This window comes from Dasypus novemcinctus, chromosome 1 (assembly GCF_030445035.2).
Source record: "Dasypus novemcinctus isolate mDasNov1 chromosome 1, mDasNov1.1.hap2, whole genome shotgun sequence".
Taxonomy (NCBI): Eukaryota; Metazoa; Chordata; class Mammalia; order Cingulata; family Dasypodidae; genus Dasypus; species Dasypus novemcinctus.
In genome coordinates, this window is record NC_080673.1 from 102,542,704 (window position 1) to 102,560,680 (window position 17,977).

Genomic DNA, 17,977 nt, shown 5'->3' on the forward strand with positions numbered 1-17,977 from the left:
TATCAGAAGAGGAAGAAGACACTTGTGCCTCAGCAACAACTGAAGTCAGGAATTGAACCTAGATTCAGAGCAGTCTGCCTCTTCTTGATTTATCTACTAGTTAGTCTGAGTTAGCTTGTTTTTCCTTCACAGGAGCCTGGATTCCTCCATAAGTCATGAGAAATAATGGGGATTAATACCCTTCCCATGAATGATCCACACTCTCCCTGTAGACAGTATTGTCACCAACAAAATAGTTTGTGTGCAGCCTTGGCATCCATCTTACTTTAGCTAAGCCACTTGTCTCAATAGTGATATTTGGTCTAATTAATAAACAGCTTTCCAGCACTGGGGCTTAAACTCCCTCAAAGCACCAACCTACATCCATAGTCAACACACATACCACATATACACACCTCATTCAATACCCACAGCTGGTCCCAAATAATGAGCTGTGCATCCCCAACAAGCTACAAACCCACTCCCATTCCCTTTCCACAGAAGTTGGCTTTAAACTAAGTAATTCTTGACTCCTGCAGGAAAACTATTAATACATACCTCCACTCTTGGATCACAAGAAAGGCACAAGCCCATGGGTGCCTCTTGCTCTGCTTGTGTGCTCTCCGCCTGCTGGTTGAGCCATCTGAGCTGACCAGGGTACACCTTGCTCTCTGCGATCTCTGTCATTTCTCTTGTATTATGGCATTGGTTCCCATTGAATTGAACTAACCTGCCCCTGCACCCAAAATTAAAAGTAACTTAACTAATTCAGAACAGTTGGGATGATATGGAAGCAGGAGATTTAAGTGACTCTGAGATGCACAAGACTTTGATATGTGGGTTCTCCACTACTCCTTCTCCTTCTTTCCTCCATCTTTTGAGTCTCCCATCTCCTCTGTCTTAGATACATTGGTAGGTGCTCACATAATTGTTCTCCACACTTGCACAATTTTAAAATGAAAGGCAGCATTATTAGTAATTGTGCAGAGATAAAAAGTACAAGCCATTAATGTCCTAGGAAAAAGAGAATATATATTCACTCTGCATTTAGCTTTACACAATTTCAATTCTCTCTCCCAATTTTGGAGCTACCATTAAAATGGGTCTTATATTAGTCATTTGTGTCTCTGCATGACCAAACTACTTTTTCTCCCAGAAAAATTGTAAGGATTACCACACATGAAAAATAAATTAAATCATTCTTTGATAAAGGAGGTAGGGAAGATTGTCTTTGTTATGTTTAATTTTATGATGTTTTAAAAAGATGACTTCATGATTCATTGCCTTGAATCAAAGACTTTCATTACTACAATGGCATTTTTTATTTCCTCTATTATAGGATTGTGAATACAGCTGAAATCAGGAGGATAAAGGTAAACTTGTGCTTGTTGGAGAAGTAATCAAGTAAGATTTCCCTGGATTACCCTCATAAGGTATTCACAGGTTTTGAAAAACTTTCATGAATTATAATTGCAATAAACAAATTACATATATCTAAAGTATACAATTGGGGAAATTTTGGTATATTACAACCTGGAATATAAACACCATCACTCCTAAAAGGTTTTCTTGTACTCTTTAGCAACCTTTCATACCCATCCCACCTTCTTCTCCCCATCCCAATCCACAACTAATGATTTTTTCTGTCACTCTAGAGTTTCTTTCTACCTGTTTTCCCTTTAATGTTTTTCGTACTACACCTCTTATGATGCTGAATTATTTCAGCCTTTGTATGCTGAAAAAAATAGGCTTTGTTTGCTGGTGTTGCTAGGCCCCAAAGCTTGGTCTTTGGGGAAAACAAGAGAACAAACTTAAATACGAGATTTAGGCAGAACTTGAATTTATTATGGCTGCAGACTGGAGCCAAAGCCAGTGTTAAGTAACTCAGACCCAACTCCCCTTGCTGCATTTTTTTACTCTTGATTAAATACCTAAGTTACTACTTAGCATTTGGTTTGATTATGCATTAACTTTAATTTTAATGCATATGATGAACACACATAGCTAGGTATATAAATGTATCATGAGTATGTTCAGGAAATCACGGTTGCACAAGCATTGCATGATCATAAAAGGGGCAGATAACTCCACCCCTGGGTGGGAATTTTATTATGTTAATTAAGCAAGTTGAAGTAAGGACTGTAAAGGGCTTCTTCTGTGCAGGTCTGGCCAACTGGTTGAAGCACGTCTTTCTACTTCATTGCTTCAATAGGATACTCTTGACCACAGAATTTGGCACCAGGAATGGGTTGAATGTCAGTTCCTTATAATTTACATATAATTTCTTTCCTTTGTGTCCTAGCAATGGAGAGAAACAAGTTACTTTCAGGTATTCAGTCATCCTATATCCATCAGTGTTTTCGGAAAGGCATTTTCACTGCTTAAAAAATTCTAGACAACAGTTATATTCTTTAAATGCTTTAAAAATGTTGCTCCATCCTCTTCTCTCTTGCATTGTTTCCAAAATAAATCAGCTCTATTGCTTATCTTTGATCCTCTTTTACTAAGGAATTTCTATTCTCTGGTTGCTTTGAAGATTGTCTCTTTCTCACTGGTTTTGAGCATTGTGCTTATGAAGTACCTAGTAATATTCTCCATGTTTCTTCTGCTTTGGCATCACTGTGCTTTTTAGATCTGTAGATTCACAGTTTTCATTAACTATGGAAATCTCTTAGTCATTACTTCTTCTAATATATTTTCTTTCCTTCTCTCTTTTCTTTTCCAAGACTACAGTTACATATATGTTTTGAAGTTGTCCCACCAGTCAGTAATATTTTCATCATTTTTTTCTGTTTAATTTAGATATTTTCTATTGTTTTCTTTTTAAGTTCACTAATATTTTCATTTCTCACACCTCCTTTGCCTTGCACTCAACTCTGTATGATATAACCATCATGCTCTTTTGTCCAGCAATATGTCTCAAGCATATTACATACTCAATTAACATTAGTTGAACAAATGAAGTTGTCACCAACTATGCTTTTATTTTTAAGGCATTTAAAAATCTCTACATTTGGGTAAACACTTTCAGATCTCTGAATGAGTATTTCCTATTTGTTTTCCACATTGCTGAATTTCTCAGTAGTTTCTGTTTTACTTTTACTCCTAACATTTTCAGGTATTTTTTTATTTACTTAGTAGTATATCTCTAATTTGATATATAAATTTCCTCTTCACTTGGAGCTCAGCCATCACCTAAGCCTACTAAATAGTCTTTTTCCCCACGCAATGAGCAGGAAGCTTTTGTACCCCCATCCCGGAGAGGCCTGATGTTCTCAAAGGGAGGGGTGGGTATCTCTAGAGAGCACGGGTGGCTCCCAATGAGGGAGATAGACTAGTGTGACAAGTGTTCAGCATTGTTGCAAGTGTCTATGAATCTTGTCCTTCAAGCAGTGAAGCTTGTTTGTCACTGTGGGCCTGAAGAGGAGGGGGAGAAAGAAAAAGAATAGATGGAAGAGGGGTTAATGGGGGACAATGGAAGTGTTCCACAAGATCATGCAATGAGGGATATAGGCCATGTTAAATTTCATCAAAAATGTATAAATGTATACAGTCTAAAATATAAACCACAATGTAAACCATAATGGAACCTTAGTTAGTACCTACGTTGCAATATCTGTACATCAGCTGTAGCAAATATAACATCAACATGTAAAAGATTCATTGCTGGGGAAGGGGGAAAAGGGTTTGATGTAGGATATATGGGAGTCTCCTATATTGTATATGTGACTTTTTCTGTGATCTCAAACTTTTTCAAAGACATAATAAAACATTTTTTTTTTTTGTTAAAAAGGATGTAGACACTGAGGAAATGGAACAAATTGCCTTTCCACTGTGCATACAGGGCAACACCTATTGCAGTGATAAAAGGCAAAAGGTGATGAAAGGCAAAAGGTCAAAAACCAAGTTTTATGATATTTTTCATTTTTAATACCCCAATTTATGTTTTACATTATTTCAGTTTTTCTAAATTATTATGTATGCTATTTCTAATCTTTAAACCTATCATTACTATTTCATTTTCCTGCTAATTGGATGTGGCAATCTATTAGGCTTTATTTTCGAAGAAGTTTTGGATCACAGAGGGATTCACCTATGGCCGGGGAGGAGCACTGGTGTGGGGTGTCATTGATTGGGGATGCATGGGTGGGAGGGAGTTATCCAGGGCATGTAAATGGGGTATATAAATATGTTTGTATTCATTGAGTATTGTCATAGCAGGTAGAGTTACACAGAGCACTTGAGGGAGTGCTGATTCCCATCCAGGAGAGCTCTGTCACATTCCCCAGTGGAACAGCAACAATCCCCCAAGTGCCAGGACAAAGACCAGTGAAGAAAGGCAGTCCAGTGATGGACCTTTGATACTGATGACTATGCTTATGAGGCTGTGTGCTTGAAATTTCAACTAGGCCTAGAGCTGCAGGGTGCCCAACAGTTACCTCCTAAAAGCCTCCATGTTGCTCAAATGTGGCCACACTCTAAGCCAAATTCAGCATATAAATGCATTACCTTCCCCCCAGGGTGGGACATGACTCCCAGGGATGAGCCTCCCTGGTGCTGAAGGAGTGCTACCAATCACCAGCTGGTGACACAAGTAGAAAAAGACCTTGAATAAAGGGGGAAATGGTAAAGACAAATGAGTTTATATGGCTAAGAGATTTCAAAATGAGACAGGAGGTCATCAGAGGGGTTGTGCTTAATCATGTCTCAGAAGGATTCCAGAGACAGGCAAAATAGATACAACCCCAGGTGCTGGTGCTCCTGAGTGCTTCAGAGTCAACCAGGTTCTACAGTCATGGCAGATGGCGCTGCAGTTCAGTAAATTTCCTATGGACCCTATTTTGAAATTTGTGCTCCTGAATGTGATGGAGTTGGACTCAGATGTGACCTCTCTACACATGCCTTCTCTGTCATGTTTACTGAACCTGTGATTGGTGCTGGGGTTGGTGTATGCCCAGGAGACTTGAATCCCTGGACTGTACATGTGCCAGCTGGGACCTGAGCCTCAGCAGAGTTGCAACACTTACTCTACAGTTCGTTGGACTTACCCAGGTCAGCTAACAAGGAAATGAGGATGGTCAACCACCATACCAAGGAACCGAGAGTGTACACCTGCAAGCAGGAGAATTGCTTCAGTCAGGGTGTGGGATCTGAGCCCCCTTTTGGTTTAGAGGTGGAGTAGACATCGTCATTCCAGGGTCCACAGGATGAAGGCGTAAAATACGGATTACAGTGGACTTACTGGTATTCTACTATAGAACTATTGTGACTCTAGCAATGGAAGAAATTATATCATTGATATGGAGGCAGTGGCTACAGAAGTTGCTGAGGACAGGGAGAAGAAGAGGTGTGATATGGGAATATTTTTAGGACACGGAATTTCCTGAATGATCTTGTAGGGAAGATGAAGGACATTATATATCTGGCCATAACCCACTGAATGGACTGGGGGAGAATTTAAATTGCAATGTAATCTATAATCCATGCAGTGTAGCAGTGCTCCAAAATGTATTCATCAAATGCAGTGAATGTGCCAAACTGATGATTGAGGTTGTTGATTTGGGAGGAGTGGTGGGGTTGGGGAATGAGGTATACAGGAACCTCTAATATATTTTAATGTACATTTTGTGTGATATATGTATCTTTTTTAAAAAGACAAAAAAATTTCTTAAAAAAAAAGGTCCTTTCCATGTAGATCATCTACTTGTATCCTTGGTGAATACCAATAAAGTAATCGCTTTCCTAAATTTTAATTTGTTTCTTAAATAGTTATTTTCTTCTTATATTTTGGAGCATTGTTCCCTTTGCTTATGCTGAAGTATCATTTTAAAAGTACTATTTTTTTTGTTGTTTATGTCTTCTTTAATGACCTCTATTCAAAATTCCATTTATTAAAAAAAATAGGCTGAGTGGAGCACTTTTCCCCCATTCTATACATAGAGGTGTTCCTATTGTAGCTAAAGCTGAAGATTTATTTATGTGCACAACTACTAGTCTATTTTACTTACTTAAACTTTTTATTTTGAAATTTATGCAAACTTAAAGAAGAGATGTTAAAATAATACAAAGCCCATACAGAGAACTCCAACTATACCTCTTCCAGATGCCCAGATCCACCAATTTAAACATTTTGCCACATTTGCTGTTTCATTCTCTCCTTCTGTCCATACAGCTAGTAAATTTTCTAAATATTTAAGAGAAGATTATAAACATCATGCTCCCTGAATACATATTTCCATGTATATTTACTAAAAATAGGATATTCACTTAAATAAATACATTAAGTACATTTATCAGCTTCCAGAACTTGAACATTGATATCAATATTACAGTCCATATCCCAATTTTTCCATAGGCACAATAATGTCCATTTTTGTCTTTTCTCTAACACTATTAGATCCAGTACAAGATCATGTCATTGCTTCTTTAGTTGCTCTCTCTTTTTTTATTTGTGGAAACACTTACACAATATAATCTTTGCTATCTCAACCACTGCCAAACATACCACTCCACTAGGATTAATCACTTTCTCTATATTTGGCTATTCTCACCACCATTCATTACCAGAACTTTCTCATCACCTCAAATAGAAACCTTATATGCATTATGCATTTATGCTACCTTCCCCCTCACTTCTGCTCCTGGTTACCTGTGCTCTATATTCTGTTTGGGTGCATTTGCATATTCTAGCTACTTCATATGGCTGTAATCATACACTATCTGTTGGTTTCTGTCTGACTTAACTTCACTCAACATGATATCAGGTTTATCCAGGTAGCAGCATATATCATAATATCATTCATTTTTAAGAATGAGTAATAATCTGTTATATTAATATGCCATATTTTGTTTATCCAAATATGCAATATTATGGTTATCTGCTGAAGGACATTTGAGTTGCTTCTACCTTTGATTATTGTGTATAATGCCGCTATGAAAGTGAATGTACAGATATCTGTCCAAGTCCATGCTTTCAATGATTTTGGGGATATGTATAGAAGTGGAATTGCTGATCATATGATAGCTGTATGTTTTACTTTTTGAAGAACAGACAAATGTTTATCACATTTGTTGTGCCATTTTACATTCCCACCAATAGCGTACAAGTATTCTATTTATCTGCAACCTCATCTGCACCTATGATTTTTTATTTTTTTAGTATTAGACATTCTAGTGTGTGTAACATAGTATCTCATTGTGGTTTGGATTTGCAATTCCTTCATGGCTAATGATGTTGATCATCTTTTTATGTGCTTATTGGCCTTTTGTACATTTTCTTTGGAAAAAAAGTTTATTCAAGAGCTTGGATTATTTATTAGTTGGGTTGTCTTTTTGTTGTTCAGTTGTAGAATTTCTTTCTGTATTGCCAAATTGAAACACTTATCAGGCATTATTTATGAGTATTTCTGAATATTTTCTCCCCTTCTGTAGGTTGTCTTTTCACTTTCTTAATATCCTTAGAAGATTAAAAGTTTTTCAATTTGATGAAGTCCAGTTCATTGATATTTTGTTCTTCCTGCTTTTAGCGTAATTTCTAAGAATCTATTGCAAAATGTAAGTTCCTTCAGTTATTTCCCTATGTTTTCCTCTAAAGTTTTATAGTGGTAGTTCTTGTATTTGAGAATTTGATCTACTTTGAGTTCATTTTTGTATGTAGTAGGAGTCCATTTTCATTCTTTTGCATGAGGACATGTGATATCCTCAGCACCATTTGTTGAAGAGTCACTTCTTTCCCAATCGTGTGATCATGGCAGCATTGTCAATTGGCCATAGGTGAAGAGGGTAATTTTTGCATTCTTATTCCATTATGTAGGTCTCTATGTCTTTCTTTGTGCCAATGCCACTCTTTTGAATATGGTAGCTTTATAATAAATGTTGGAATCAAGAAGTATTAATCCCACAACTTTATTCCTCTTATTCTTGATGGTTCTGGCTTCTCAGGGTCCTAACACATTTAGCATTGCCTAGTATTACAACTACCATGTTGTGTGCAGTTCTTACATGAATATAGCACATAGGACCAGCCTCCTCATGAATTGTTTCCAAACTCTTTATAACTCTATCCACATTTAAAACACTTTTTGTTAAGTCACTATACAAACCAGGATGCTGTGTGCTTTTGTCAAACCTCTTTCATACAATATATTACATTCTAGAAAAAGACTGGATGGACCAAAGAAGGCATATATGTTGAAGGATGTGGTTAGGATGAATAGACTAATTCTGATGGACAAAGACATTAATTCACAGGCAGTTCAAGAATACCAAATTTCTCAATGATCCTTAGAGCCCAGACCTGAAAAAAACAACAAAGAAAAGAAATAAAATAAAACCCTTCTTACTTCCTTGGTCTCATTATATTCCAGTCTGGTTCAAAGACTAACGTGTGTGTACATCTGAAAGAATGTATTGCTATTACAGATGGAAAATCTATTTTAAACTACTGAATGTATATTGTAGACATCAGTGTTTTGTAGTTGTTAGATGTTGGGGTGAGACAATTGGGATGCAGAGACCAGTGATTGCAGACAAGGATTGCAGACAGTAATTGGGAAGCTGTTCCAACGGAGGGGTTCTGAAGAATAAACTTCAGCCCGCCCCTGGCAGAGACAGTCATGAGTTTATACAGTACATCTATAGGCAGGAACATGCTTAGCTAGTGGGAGTAGGTTTGGACTTAGGTAGGACCTGAGGGCCTTCAGGGATGGCTAGGGGATGGTGGGCTAGGGGCAGTGAATTTTAGGAATGTGGAATGTGTTGGTGGGGTCATGTGGTTTCATTGTCTATTCTTGTGAGGAAATGAACTGTATCTGGACAAGTAGGCTCAGAATTGGGGGCTGCTCTATATCATGGGACATGGTTCCTTCTGAGTGAACGGCTGGTCACACTTCCACAATGGGGAAGATTAATAACAAACTTGCAGCTTCTGCAAGTTGTAGCTGCTATGGGGCCTAGGGATAGGGCCTAGTCCTGTCAGTAGTCATTCTTGATTTGTTGGGTCAAGGTGTAGCAGGCATGCTTAATCTCCTCTCAGATTAACACAATAATGGACAAAAGGATGCAATAAATTAGAGCACAAGGAAACTGGTGATCAGACTCCCTAATATGTGAGACTTTGCAGAGGTTCTATTCCATGTTTTTCACTGTACATGCCCTGAAAAAAAAACTTATATTATCTCAAATGACCTCTGTTTTGCATAAATGAATTGAAATATTTAGATTAAAGGGTCCCATCCAACTTTAGAATTTTTGTTAACAAAACTCCAAATGAAATAAGATTGTTTTAGTTTTGGTTTTTTTTTTAACTAGATTTTAGAGTCAGAAAGGATTTATAGAAATATTTTCAAATTTCATAAGGCAGAGCACTTAGAATTCATGATACTCTTGTGGAATATTATTTACTGTTGACACTAAATTCAGAATAATCATATATAATTCTTATCTTATAGAATAGGCAAACGGAGGTGATGGAAATCTTTAAAATAAATTTATGGAAGAAAGGAAATAAGTATATTCTTTTGATTAATTCAATTTCTTAATATTACTTTCATGTTCTATACAATAAGCCTATACACATATGCATTTTAATTATCTATTTGCTTTTACATGAGCGTTACAAATTGACTTTATGATTTTCCTGAACATTTATTTTCATACTTTTGAGGAAATTCTTTCAAATAAAATTTCAAAAACACACTCTGATCTTAAATTTTGCTAATTTGTTATTCCAACAGAGTAAATATATAGTAGTGAAGAAACACACTGATTGACTAAACTCTGACTCTATGTTTTAGGCACTCTGACTGGTGCTAAGCCAGTTTTCATTCAGTGCATGGTGTACCAGGTAGTTTTATTCCCATGAAAGCAAGATTATCCCTACCTATCCCTTCCTTCCTCCCTTCCTTCCCTTCCTCTCTTCTTTCCTTCCTCTTTAGCTCTATCTCTATCTCTCTATTTCTCTCTATCTCCCTTTCATTCTTTTTGCCTGAGGCTTTGAATTAAAGTTGAAATGTGCAGTGTCATTCTACTTGGAACATGGCCACCTGGAATGAGAAATATTTTTTTCTCTTCTTTGAGCAACAGTGGAAACAGGGTGAACATGTGGGAGAAGTCACAGATGGTTATGTGTTTTAATTTGTATATATGCATGTCTACCAGGGCTTGTCTTCTAAGGACCAGGAGCTTTTCATTTATTTTTTACATAGAAACCCTACCATTATGTGATTACTGAAAATCCTTCAGTAAGGACATGATGGCATTCAGGTAGCATAATGTCTTCTAAAAATGACCATGCAGCCAAGAAGAAAATAACTCGATGTTTCCATTCAACAATGATTCCCTTTAGCTTGCCAAAAATCGAAGTTTTGGAAGACATTAGAATTTTCCAAAGAATTCTAATGCTGGTCTTCTGGATTAGAATTTTTAGATTCTTTATGGCACTGTCTTCTTCCAAGAATCTCTCAACTTAGCTGGAACTTCAGTATGACTGGTGGTTGGAGAAATATAAATTAAGAGTGCTTTTATTCAATTCCTGCTTTTGAAAATAAGATTTTGAAGTAAGATAATAAATGTAAGTGCCATGATTTTTAGGGGAAAGAAGTTTGTAAATTCCTTTTGCTTCCATTTCTTAAGCCTGAACAGGATTCAAATTTCTCACACAATGGTCAACCCTTTACTCCATCTGCACATGACACCAGGGCTTTTGCTACAGGGTGATAGGAGGGAGTTGTGATACAGATGAAGACAAGATATGCAATTCCTCTGGCTCTAGGGAATTATGAGGAGGAAAAAGGAAAAGGATATATGGGTCCAAAAACAATCATATCTAAGTGTCCTGACTTCTCCTTTCTGGTCTTCTGCCCATTATGTAGTGTTAGAGGACATACTGTGAGAAGAATGGTGATGTTGGATTTTATTAGAGTCTATTCAAAGAACCCAACCAGAGGCTACCCTCCCCAACGAGGATCAGAGACAAATCAGAGTTTAATTTGGTATCAAAGAGTGACACAGATCACTCTGGAAATTTTGCTTTTCAAAGCTGCTTTCTGTTAATATCAAAAAGCGATAGAGACTAAATGTTACTTCATTTCATAGTTTTGGCATGGGGTGGAAGGGGTTCATTAATCAGTTGAATTAAGGGCCAGGTGACAGATGGGCCGGCACGGTTTGGCAAGTTGTGAAGGGATCCACAGGCTTCTCTTTGGATGGGTCTTTCAGAGAAGGAGGCCAGGAGGACATGAGAGTTGTTGCACTAGACAGAAGTAAGGTGAGCTGAGTAATCGGTAAAGCCACCCTGGCTCAAACCATCCAAGATCAACCAGACGACAGGTAAATCAAGCGAGGACCTCAGCCCAGTGCAGCTGGAAAGCAGCACTCAGGGAGACAGGAGCATCAGCTTGAAGCCTGGGTGAAGGGAAAGCACAATGAAGAGCTGAGGAACTCATGTACTTCCATACCAGCAGTTCATATAGTCCTCCTTCCTCCAAAAGCCCAGAAAGACATGGAGATTTGGGGAAAACTGAACATTTCTTTTTACCAAAAATAAAGACCACAGCTTTAAGGAATAATTTAAATTATTTTAGTTACCCAAGGTTTACACTAAATAAGATAAGAATGTACTTTTCCCCCTTTATTTGCTAGATAGATGGTGAGGAAATAGATTAGGATTTTTGAAACAATTTAAAACACATATTTTGACAGCACCTCTGAAAGGTAACATGCAATAACATTTCAACTTTGTTACAAACGTTTAATGAATAAGTTAATGAATGAATCAATAAACCAAATAAGAGGAAGAAATAAAATAAACAAGGGGTTAAAATAAATCTTTCAACAGTAGCACAACCAGGCAAGAGAAAATACTAAAACTTAAGCCATTGCTTTTTAGATAAGTTTATGGTTTCTTCCAAAGTATTAATTCCACTAAAGATAAGCCTTAAAAAAAAAAATTATGAGGTAGACAAATTTGTTTGCATTTCTACCAGGACTTAGCATTGCACTCAGCCAGCTTATTAATTCTGTTATTTAATTCTTACAAATAACTTACTCTCAGAAAAATGTCTAACATATGACTCTTAAGATGAATTTATTAATGTTTTATCTTTATCTAAATATGTAATGAAAAGTTTTATTACACATAAAGATATTTCAGGTACAACAAAATATATTTGCCTTGGCAACTTGCTTTTTTTTTTATTTTTTTTTGCAGAAAAGATGCAGGAGTTAAAAGATCTACCACTACCACTTACTGTGTGACCTTGAGCAAGTCACATAACCTCTCTGTTTCTTCTTTTGTAAAATAATGTAGACTTAATCATAGTCCCCTCAAACCCATTAGAATTATGAAGAGTGAATGATAGCACAGTCCTGAAAGTGTGTTTTCCTTCAAAGAGTATAGTTATAATTATGTCACACAAAATACAAGAGATTTTTGGGGTCTGGGTTATTCTACAGGATTCGCCTGAGATAGCATTGTGGGCACAGCTTCATGATTATTTAATGCTACTGACTATGTGTGATCTTGAGAAAGGAAGAGGAATTCTAAGTGTGGGCCATACTGGGGCCATAAAAGGCTTAGTGATTTCTTCCACCTCCAAATTCCTTCCAGAAATGAAGGTATGTGGAGATCTGGGCCCGAGTGGAATAGTCAGGATTTGCAGAGCAAGGCGCAATCTTCCAAGGGGTTGGGAGGCACCTTCAAGCCCAGCACTGGCACTTCAATTTTATTAATAGTGGTGGGGAAGGAGGTGGGCTAAATCCAAGCCTACAGATGGGTCTGCAATAGTCAGGGTGCTCTACTGCCTCTCAAAAATGAAAAAATTTTACTTGTCAGGATCTTCCATTTTCACTACCCTTCCCCAAATTGTTACCCTGTGAATTTTCACAACTTCTGTTCATGGTTATAAGGTCCTTGAGTTTTTGCTTTGCAAGTTTTTTTGTCCCTCTAACAAATTATGAATGCTGTCTGTGTGATGTTAAGTTCATGGTCCACATAACAACTGTGCTACAGTTTGAATGGTTACACCTGGGTAACATCTTGCTCTGCTGAGGTCAATCACTGCTGTCTCAGAGTAATTGTTAATAGATCACCTGTCACTCTCTGTAGGCGTTCAGTTCAGATGATTAATTATACAGTCTCCCTAGTTATACCTAGATGTAAACCTGAACTGGAATACACCCATACAAGAGAGAAAGCCTAGATTTAATTATTTGACCAAGGTTATTTTGGAATAAAGAACTCTTCAAAGTTTCAAGAGTTAGAACTTCATGTTAAATGTTTGACCAACAACTCTGAAAAGGGTGACTTTTTTCAGCAGTGTCTAATCAATTATGAGAGCAATGTTTAATTACTTAACTAAGATTTGCTACTTTAAGAATCATGCAAGACTTTAGAATCAGGGCAAAATTCAGGGTAATATATGAGATTAGATAGATGATAAGGAAATTAGAGTGAAGAAAAGTGTATATTTTTTAACAATATATTTCAATACATACTTTTGTTAGGAAATGACTAGAACAAAACTTGTATTAAGTGTATCTTAAATTTGTTTAAAGTGTGATTGCATTAAAGTACTTCAAGTTTTATTTATTCACAACTTGTAAGTAGGCCATTGCTTTGGAACAGATAAAATCACTGAGATGATAGTGAGTAAAAGTATAATTGTAGTTCTATAGATTTAACCAAATTAGTGTTTAAAGAGATTAATGATAATATATGTGAACTTGTATTTTTAGACTCAGCAAACATCAAAGAAACCCAGAACATATTTATTATCCTAAAATGCATGCTAGTAGCAATTAAAATCCTGGTTATCAGAGATCTCTTTGAGCTAATTATTATGTCTGGAAGTATCTAAGAAATTTTCTTATCATTGAAAGCAATTCAAAGAAAGTGCAAAATCATTCTTAAGTAAGCATTATGTTTAATGTATACCAGTCACACTGAAAGCCAGGAATTGAAATAACCTAGGCAGTGTCCAATTGCCTTAAAGTAAATTACTATAGGCATAAAACAAAATTAATATTAGTTTACTCTAATGTAAAAACTAAATATCATTCCATGATGTCTTGCCTGGAAACTGAGTTGCAAGGATGTTAAGTGGAGAATAATATTCAGGGTGGTTCAGAGAGGCAGAACTGATAGGATATATACATATGTATGTATGTGTGCATTTTTATATGAATGTTTACACATATGCACATAGGTACACAAACATATATGTGTATGTATGTGTGTAAATTTATAAGAATGTTTACACATATGCAAATATATATATATATATATACCAACATATACAGCACACACCTATATATAAAAATTAAGAGATTTATTATAAGAATTAATCATACAACCATGGGAATGGCAAGGCCATATTCTGTCGGGCAGGAAGCAAATTGTAAACTAGAAGAAGATGAAGCTGTAATACCCAGGAGAAACATTCTGCAGGAAGTAGAGATAGAAACTCTTCTTTCTCACAGATGGAATTCTCAGTTCTTACTCCAAAGCCTCTTTTTTTAGTTTAGGATACTCAAAAAAAATGCCATGAAATGGGATTGGCTTTAACAGTGGGAATTTATTTGATTATGGTTAGAGTACAGGAAAATAACCAACTTAAGACATCATTAAGACAATGCATTCTATCAAAAGTCTGTGACATTCCTTGGCCGCTCTGTCACATGGTAAGGAACAAAGAAGCATCTGCTGGTCTTGCCCTTCTCTTCTGAATATAGTTTAAATCAGCTTCTTGCTTCTGTGACTTTCTCTCTCTCTTTCTCTCTCTCTCTATTAATTTCATTTATAAAAGACTCTAGTAATAGGATTAAGATGACGTGAGTCACATCTTAAGAATGGATTAACTTAAAAGCATGCTGTTCTGCTGTGCATACAGCATCTAACCTCCACACTCTACACTCTCGACCCCAAAAAGACATGTTCTTTCTACATACAAAATAGTCATTCCATCACAATATCCCAAAGCCTCAAGTCATTTCAATAACAATGCTAAGTATAAAGTCACTTCAAAATCGGTTATAGGTGTGGTCTGTCCTGGGCACAATTCCTCTCCATCTGTGGACCTGTGAAACCCTGGAGAGCAAGTTTTCCAATATACATTGGAGGGATGGCCATAGGATAAACATTTCCATTCTCAATTGGAGGAAAACAGGGGATACGGGTCCCAAATAATCCCACAACCCTGCAGGGCACACTCCATTAAATTACAAGGTCTGAGAGTTATCTGTGGAATGACATTTTGTCCTCCAGTTTTGATGGAGTGGCATCACTGCCTCACCCTTTCCCATGTTTTCTCTAAACACTGGGGTGGAGGCACCACACACACTTCAAGCATTAGAGTGACTATCAGGCTCTCCATAATCCCCCAGAAACAGGCTCCTCCCTCTGAGAAAACTGTCATGGCCAGACTTTCCTTATTCTCTGGGGTGCAAGCTAAATATTCTCATAACATTTGGGTAGCCCCTAGACTGTCCACAATTCCAAAGAATATACTCCACCTCTCTGATGACTAGATGGTGCACTCTTCCTGAACAATGGTGAAGAAAGCAGGATCTCTAAAGACTCACCATTTTCACACATATGAGAGGAGCCACACTCTTGTCCCAAGAAGATGTCTTCAGTTCATCCCTCAGCTTCCATTGTTCTGACATGGATGTCATTTTTCTTTCAATCTGTCCTTTTTCTGACCCTCTTAATCCAGACTATAGTAGTTCCATTTATACAGCTCTCATGAAAAAACTCAGTTTTTCTTTACAGAGGAGTCCAAAACATCAAATGCTAGGACTTTCCTAGAAAACCACACCTCTAATCCTGGTATGCACTGAAATGGCTGACTAGTACCATGTTCAGTTAAGCCTTCACATAGAGCACTTTTGTCTGGAGACTTGCTTTCTGGAAGCTTAGAATTTTCCAAACCATCAATTTGTGTTTCTTTTGCCCAGGAGTCCAGTTCTCAGCTATATTTTTCCTCTCACATTTTTCTATATTTGAGAAGAAACCAGACTGCACTTTGCACACTCAGCTTGGAAATCTCCTCAGCTAAATATCCAAACTCATCACTTTCAAATTTCTTTCCATTTGACATCAGAACTCAACTCTGCCCTTTAAAACAAGAGTCACCTTTCCTCCAGTTTCTGATAACAATCATTTTCTTCTAAGACCTCATTGGAAGTACCTTTAGCACACATATTTCTAACAGCTGTCTCTCTAAAGCAATCTAGGCCTCTCTACCAAATAGCTCACAATTCTTCCAGCCTTAACCCATTACCCAATTCCAAAGCATAGTCCACATTTTTGGTATTTACAATAGCAACATTCTAACTCTCCTGGTACCAAAACCTGTTTTAGTTTCCTAGGCTTCTCAAAATACTATAAAATGGGGTCAGCTTAAACAAGGGGAATTTATTCACTTACAGTTAGAGTCTGGGAAAATGTACAAATCAGGGTATCATCACAAAAAGGCTTTCTTCCCCCAAACTGACTTCTGGTGATCCTTTGTTCCTCTACCATAAGGCAAGGCACATGGAGGCATCTGCTGTTCTCTCCCTTCTATCCTGGATTTTGGTGATTTCACCTTCTTGTTCCCTTTCTCTCTCTCTCCCCACCCTCCACACCCATATTGATTCTGTTTATAAAGACTCCAGTACTAAGATTAAGTCTCAGCCTGAACAGGTAGGACACACCTTAACTGAAGTAACCTCACCAAACCACTGTGCTTACAATGGATTTATATCCACAGGTATGGATTAAATTTAAGAACATGTTTTAAGCTTTTCTAGTGCACACAGGTGCAAACTACCAGACTACAACTCATTGCATAGGGACATTCTTCTTATTGCTAAAGAGAGTCTTCTTGATTGATTGTAGATGGAATTAGCCATAGATACCATCAACTGGAATAATGAATTAAATCCATGAAGTATCTGCACAATAAAAGTCAGGCCAGTCCTTGACTGACCAAATAATTAGTCACTGGGTTGGATAATGGACATTTGTATATTTGTCTTTGAGTGTGTAGATTTCTTGTTTTACATTAGGGAACATCAATTTTTTTACTATCAGTCTGTTATTTGTGGATCCACTTAATTCTTCAGACAATTGCTTTAAAACTTTTTTAGGAAAGGTCTACCAAACGAATTGCTCCATGGAATTGTGTACACAGTTTAGTATTCTGCAGAAGACTTGAAGAGATTGCTATTAGTATTTCCAGAGTTATTTTTCAGCATTTCTACTTCCTTTGCAATACTCTGCCCAGCTTTTTCACTTCATCAAAATCTGGTTTGTTTCTTTCAAAATACCCAAGACTGCCACCTTCTCATTGTGTTCTCTTTCTCTAACCCCTGATGCCTCTGAAAAAAAATGGTGGAACAATCCTAGGATTCACTTCAGTGGTTTCCCATTTCTCCAGAATCATAATGCTGCATTGTGCATTATCTAGTGTCTGAAAGCAGTTGTTTCACATAGATTTTCCAGTACTAATTGTTTACAGCAGAAGTCAATACACTGCTGGTATGGTCAAAAGCAGAATTCTCGCCTTACAATTTTTGAGGAAGAAAAGTTAGAACAGGGGAGAAGCCAGCTGAGCCCTGAAACCTGGCAGATAAATGACGAACTCTTTCTCTCCAGTTCTACAGGCTTACCCTGGACAACTAACAAAATGATGATGATGGACCAGCTCCCCCCCAAAAGCAAGGAATATCTTCAGCTCTAAGCAAAACAATTTTATTCCACTGCCCCATCATATCTATATCCCTTCTCGGGCTGAAGCATTCAGAGGGGACATCATCCCAAATCCCTCAAGATTGAGGAATGAACAAAAATGGGAGGTGGGAGAGTATAACCACTGATCAAAGCAGACTTGTTGCTATTTTAGTTATTATCTTGTGTTAACTATCTTGCAACATTGATATAAAAAATAATTTTTAAGTTAAGAAACAGAGAGGACCATGAATAATAATTATACTCAAACTAAAATCTTGGAAAAAT